Genomic DNA, 7500 nt, shown 5'->3' on the forward strand with positions numbered 1-7500 from the left:
AGAGGTGCGGAAGGTGTGGGATCAGTCAGCCTGTCCTTTGGGAGCCGATGGCCCGGGGGTGAGAGGGCTCGCATGCACCCCAAGAGAGGGGTGTGCGCGTCGGGCCCGGAAAAGACCGCCTGAGTCTAGTTGGGTTATCCGCAACCGCCTGAGTGCCGCAAGTGGCACACCCCCCCCCCCCAACACACACACACATTTTCAGTTCAAGGTAGCTTTATTGACTGTTTGGAGTTTAATTTATTCTCAACATATTAGGCTTAAGACATAAGTAATCAGACCCTCCAGAAAGTCGCGATGTTGCGATTTGCAACTTCAACGCAACTTCAAGCAAACCCCGCGAATTCAGGGCGGTGTTGCAACTTCAGCCAATCACCGCAACTTTCCCGCAAATTTGACCAATCACTGATGTCGTATTGATGTGACGTCGACAAACTCCCGCCTTACTTCCGTATATACGTTCAAGAGGAGCAGACTGAAAGCAGCATGAGCGACGAAAATAACGGCAAAAAGATCGGGAAAAGCAGTATCCCGGTACACTACATGAAAGCGGGGGTAAACTGTCCAGATCCGACCCGCGAATTGATTATCTATGGCCCCCTGGATGATATTTAATTACTATTAGAACCGGCCCGCAGGCCACAGCCGCCCGATGGTGTTTTGCACGCACAAACACTACATTCCCCACAATGCAACGGTAGCCTGCGAAGTCACTGCAACGTACGCAAGCGGCGAGGGTCTGAGATAAAGTTTATAAGTTTAAACTTTAAACTGAGATAAAGTTTATTTATCTCTGATCCATATCTATGAGTTACTAGTTCGCTCTGGCGCCAACCACTGGCGATCGATCTCGATATAATACTTAATTTGTGTCCATTTTACAGGCCGCCCGCTAACAACTTACGTTCGCTAACCCCGCCCCCCCGTCAACAATTAATGTTCGCCACCCCCTCCAGGTTCAAATCTCACTCCAAGCGATCTTGAAAAGTTGGCAACCCTGATTAAATAGGTAAATAGATAATCAAAATGGACTACTAAATAGAGGAAACCATACAACGTTTACTCCCTATTGTAATGTACTCACAAAAAAGCAAAAACACACCGCAACTTCCATCGCAATTTTTTTGAGAAACACCCGCAACATCAAACATTTTAGCCCGCAACAATCACAAAAAAGGCCCGCGAAATCCTGGTGGGACTGAGTAATAATGCAATAATGAAAGTAAAAAAATGGGACCTAATAAAAATGTGATTTAATAATAGAATAATGTAATAACAATTTCTAATAATTACATAATACTATAATTATATATGAATCCTTTAAAGCTCTTTGGTCAACCATGGCTGTGTTTTAGGTGCTGTATAAATACACTTAGCATAATAGTAAATATATTAAGAGTGTATGGCTAATTATTATGTCCAGTGGGCGGTGTAGTGGATGCACTGCTGTAGAGTGTGTTCCTCGTTTTTCTGGCATGTGACACCACGTATTCTGCAGTAAAAGGTGCTGCGCTTGCTTCTCCACAGACAGTTTGTCATTTTTTAGATTAGAGGAGAATCTCAGAATTTGTGTATAGAGTCTTTGATGTTACTTCTGGCTAATCTGTGTGAATTTTTCACAGTGATGGTGAAAGAGCCGTTCTGTGTCCACTTCACCGTTCTCTAAGTCTTCTCTCTCTGAACCATGACTTTTTGCTCGTTTCTATTGCCCAATTGTGGTCATTGAGCCTGTTTTTGGTGAGGTTCTGTCTCTGCTGTGGATCTCCAACAGTGTAAAGATCTTCTTCTAATTCATTTAGTCAGTTTAGGCCCTACAGATATCTTATTCAGTGTTGGTGTAATTATTCCATTCCAAGTGTTCCAGATAGGCTTATTTTGCTTTGTTTGATAATTTGGTTAATTCTTATTGGACCAAGGCTGCTGCGTGGGAGAGGACACTAGAACAGTTAGTCTCAGGTCAGGTAATCTCAGGATAGGTAGTCTCAGGACAGGTAGTCTCAGGACAGGTAGTCTCAGACAACACTTTACACGAAGGCAGAGCCTACAGCGGTACACTAACGGGAACTCAACAGACAAATACAAGACCATAGACCACACACGAAAAGAGAAACCAATAATAATTATAAAACAGTCTAGAATTAAGGAACAATACAAAACCAGATACAGCAGAGAACTAAACTACACAGAGAAAATAGCAAGACTCAAACATATAGCAAAACATCGAACCAGGGAAACGTCCAATACATAGCAATGATACGTCCAAAAACTTAAATTATTGAACATACGAACATTGACCTACAAAGAAAGACTGGAACACACAAGGAATATATAACAAACTAAACACTACAATAAACTACAAACTGCTGACTTGAATATCAAAGGGTGGGGAAAACGGAGAGAAGGTGTAACAGACTCAAGGAAAACCATGGATACCAAAAAAAGGCGGAACTAAGGACACATGAAAGCAAGACAGACAGGTGGGAGGCGGAGTCAGATGTGAAACAGTGTACACAAACCTGACACACCCCATTGCCCTGAGTGAAGCATTCTGTTCTTTTCTTGACATATTTTATTCAGCACTTATTATTTAAATAAATACATTTGATGATGTCATATACTATACCTCCTACATTGTAGAATTTGATGAAATATTCCAGTATGTCAAATAGAATCAAAAGCTGCAAACATGCAAATGCTTTTTTGGTGGATATGATTTTTGATAAATCAATCAATCAATCAAATTTTATTTATATAGCGCTTTTTAGAAAAGTGAATAGGGTCTAAACATTTTCCATAGTGCAGTGATTGGTAAAAAGTCAATTTTGACTCTTACTCAAGACACCGTTTGGTAATGAAGGCTTGTGTTTGGGTTTTAGTAGTACAACAGAAAGCTTCCCCCATTACAGCTCACACAGATGCCTGTACTTGCTTGAGTCAAATTTATCTCCACTCTTATAGATTAGGGATATAAGCGCCATGTTTCAGGCTTCAGGAAAGCGGGCAGCTTGAAGAACCAGATTAAGGAGTGTTAGCAGGGCCTTGTGCCGGTCAACAGAGCCATTCTTTCTGATCTCACTTCTAATACTGTAAGGACCACATGCATTCTTTGATTTCTGGTATCTTGACAATTGCTAGCTTTTAGATCTATGATTTATAAAAATATAAGTAAATATATTTAGATTATGCAACAATAATTTAGTTTGTATGTGTCATTGGTTATTTAAGATTCTTTAAGTGCATTTCCAGTGAGCTTTTTGGATGTCTATTATGCCTTTTTCTCCAGAACTGGATTTGATTAATAGAATCTTTTATTTCTTTAAGGTTTTGTTTATAATTATTTATTTTGCAATATTTTATGAATAATTTTCTTGCAGTATTTTTGTCTTGCCACTGTACACATCTATCAGATCACATATATCTTTCAGAGTTATTTTCTTGCAATTTCTTTTCTTATGAAACAATTTTTGCTTCTAAGGTATTTTCCTAATGTTTTTGTTTGATAGCAAGATTTGCTTTGATTTAAGATTAGTTATAAATTTCTTCTATTTGTTTAACTGCCAGATTAAAGTATTTCTTGTTACGTTGGAACTGTGCTATTAGAAAACTGCTAATAAAAACATTAATCTCCACAGAACTAATTGCACTGCTGAATTCAGACTAAAATCAGAATTCAGACACACTCATTTGGCAGTGGTCTGATTAAGGTAAGACTGCTCTGATAAAGGTAACAGTAGTCTGATAAAGGTAAGAGTGGTCTGATTAAGGTAAGACTGCTCTGATAAAGGTAAGACTGCTCTGATAAAGGTAACAGTAGTCTGATAAAGGTAAGAGTGGTCTGATTAAGGTAAGACTGCTCTGATAAAGGTAAGAGTGGTCTGATAAAGGTAAGAGTGCTCTGATAAAGGTAACAGTGGTCTGATAAAGGTAAGAGTGGTCTGATTAAGGTAAGACTGCTCTGATAAAGGTAACAGTGGTCTGATTAAGGTAAGACTGCTCTGATAAAGGTAACAGTGGTCTGATTAAGGTAAGAGTGCTCTGATAAAGGTAACAGTGGTCTGATTAAGGTAAGAGTGCTCTGATAAAGGTAAGAGTGGTCTGATAAAGGTAAGAGTGCTCTGATAAAGGCAACGGTGGTCTGATTAAGGTAAGAGTGCTCTGATAAAGGTAACAGTGGTCTGATTAAGGTAAGACTGCTCTGATAAAGGTAACAGTGGTCTGATAAAGGTAAGAGTGCTCTGATAAAGGTAACAGTGGTCTGATTAAGGTAAGAGTGCTCTGATAAAGGTAAGAGTGGTCTGATTAAGGTAAGAGTGGTCTGATAAAGGTAAGAGTGGTCTGATAAAGGTAAGAGTGGTCTGATAAAGGTAAGAGTGCTCTGATAAAGGTAACAGTGGTCTGATTAAGGTAAGAGTGCTCTGATAAAGGTAACAGTGGTCTGATTAAGGTAAGAGTGCTCTGATAAAGGTAACAGTGGTCTGATTAAGGTAAGAGTGCTCTGATAAAGGTAAGAGTGGTCTGATAAAGGCAACGGTGGTCTGATTAAGGTAAGAGTGCTCTGATAAAGGTAACAGTGGTCTGATTAAGGTAAGACTGCTCTGATAAAGGTAACAGTGGTCTGATAAAGGTAAGAGTGCTCTGATAAAGGTAACAGTGGTCTGATTAAGGTAAGAGTGCTCTGATAAAGGTAACAGTGGTCTGATTAAGGTAAGAGTGCTCTGATAAAGGTAAGAGTGGTCTGATTAAGGTAAGAGTGGTCTGATAAAGGTAAGAGTGGTCTGATAAAGGTAAGAGTGGTCTGATTAAGGTAAGACTGCTCTGATAAAGGTAAGACTGCTCTGATAAAGGTAACAGTGGTCTGATTAAGGTAAGAGTGCTCTGATAAAGGTAACAGTGGTCTGATTAAGGTAAGAGTGCTCTGATAAAGGTAAGAGTGGTCTGATAAAGGTAAGAGTGGTCTGATTAAGGTAAGAGTGGTCTGATTAAGGTAAGAGTGGTCTGATAAAGGTAAGAGTGGTCTGATAAAGGTAAGAGTGGTCTGATTAAGGTAAGACTGCTCTGATAAAGGTAAGACTGCTCTGATAAAGGTAACAGTGGTCTGATTAAGGTAAGACTGCTCTGATAAAGGTAACAGTGGTCTGATTAAGGTAAGAGTGCTCTGATAAAGGTAACAGTGGTCTGATTAAGGTAAGAGTGCTCTGATAAAGGTAAGAGTGGTCTGATAAAGGCAACGGTGGTCTGATTAAGGTAAGAGTGCTCTGATAAAGGTAACAGTGGTCTGATTAAGGTAAGACTGCTCTGATAAAGGTAACAGTGGTCTGATAAAGGTAAGAGTGCTCTGATAAAGGTAAGAGTGGTCTGATTAAGGTAAGAGTGCTCTGATAAAGGTAACAGTGGTCTGATTAAGGTAAGAGTGCTCTGATAAAGGTAAGAGTGGTCTGATTAAGGTAAGAGTGGTCTGATTAAGGTAAGAGTGGTCTGATAAAGGTAAGAGTGGTCTGATAAAGGTAAGAGTGGTCTGATAAAGGTAAGAGTGGTCTGATAAAGGTAAGACTGCTCTGATAAAGGTAACAGTGGTCTGATAAAGGTAAGAGTGCTCTGATAAAGGTAACAGTGGTCTGATTAAGGTAAGAGTGCTCTGATTAAGGTAAGAGTGCTCTGATAAAGGTAACAGTGGTCTGATTAAGGTAAGAGTGCTCTGATAAAGGTAACAGTGGTTTGATTAAGGTAAGAGTGCTCTGATAAAGGTAACAGTGGTCTGATTAAGGTAAGAGTGCTCTGATAAAGGTAAGAGTGGTCTGATTAAGGTAAGACTGCTCTGATAAAGGTAACAGTGGTCTGCTTAAGGTAAGAGTGCTCTGATAAAGGTAACAGTGGTCTGATTAAGGTAAGAGTGCTCTGATAAAGGTAACAGTGGTCTGATTAAGGTAAGAGTGCTCTGATAAAGGTAACAGTGGTTTGATTAAGGTAAGAGTGCTCTGATAAAGGTAACAGTGGTCTGATTAAGGTAAGAGTGCTCTGATAAAGGTAAGAGTGGTCTGATTAAGGTAAGACTGCTCTGATAAAGGTAACAGTGGTCTGCTTAAGGTAAGAGTGCTCTGATAAAGGTAACAGTGGTCTGATTAAGGTAAGACTGCTCTGATAAAGGTAACAGTGGTCTGATAAAGATAAGAGTGGTCTGATAAAGGCAACGGTGGTCTGAATGTGAATGCACTGCTGTAGGAAGCATCCCTGTCAGGAATAGCACAGTCTACTCCACTTGACCTGAGAACCGAGCAGGAAGTGAAGAAGCCTGGAGAGACTCCTCAGATCCGCCCGTTAAACACATGCAGGCGTGGGCCCCCCACAGAGCCACACTAACCCCCCCCCACATCCATACTCACCACAGTGCCTGGGTTGCTGCATAGGGAAGCCTCTCTCTTTCTCTCACTCATTCCCTCCCTCCCTCCCTCCCGCCCTCCACCAGCAGCGTGGGGCACACACCCATTGACCCGTCACGGCCTCTCCTTCCCCAGTAAGAACCAAGCCTGGCCATGGCATATGGCGGCAATGCCTTGAGAGGCCGTGAAAATGAATGGCTTCACAACATGATTGAGAGCACATGAATCGAAAACAAACTCACCCCCTGGCCTACGATCAGACCTACACATGCAGAGGAAATCACACACACACACACACACACACACACACAGATGAACTCACACATGGACAGGAATCACACACACACACACACACACACACACACACACACACACACACACACACACACAGTAGGGCTATTTTGGTCCCCTGTGAAAGTTTAGTAAACTCAGCTGGCCCCCTGGCCCGTATCTTTCAGGCCTGTGGTCATGCAGGCACAGAGCTAAATCATGAGCTGACAGGGTCCTTTCTGTTTATAGCTGCCCCCTGTGTAACCAGCCCAGAAAAGGGAAGAGGAGAGGCGACAGCCACACACACACACCCATGTGCACACACACACACACACACATATGCTCATTCACACACACATAGCCACCAAAATGCTCGCAATCACACTCACAAAAACACACATGCACACACACTCACACATGGAGACAAAGGCACCCGTGACCCAGTATACACACTGGCTGGGCCCACTCTCTCCAGTATACACACTGGCTGGGCCCACTCTCTCCAGTATACACACTGGCTGGGCCCACTCTCTCCAGTATACACACTGGCTGGGCCCACTCTCTCCAGTATACACACTGGCTGGGCTCACTCTCTCCAGTATACACACTGGCTGGGCCCACTCTCTCCAGTATACACACTGGCTGGGCCCACTCTCTCCAGTATACACACTGGCTGGGCCCACTCTCTCCAGTATACACACTGGCTGGGATCACTCTCTCCAGTATACACACTGGCTGGGCTCACTCTCTCCAGTATACACACTGGCTGGGCCCACTCTCTCCAGTATACACACTGGCTGGGCCCACTCTCTCCAGTATACACACTGGCTGGGCCCACTCTCTCCAGTACACACAC

This window comes from Brachyhypopomus gauderio, unplaced genomic scaffold, assembly GCF_052324685.1.
Source record: "Brachyhypopomus gauderio isolate BG-103 unplaced genomic scaffold, BGAUD_0.2 sc329, whole genome shotgun sequence".
Classification (NCBI taxonomy): Eukaryota; Metazoa; Chordata; class Actinopteri; order Gymnotiformes; family Hypopomidae; genus Brachyhypopomus; species Brachyhypopomus gauderio.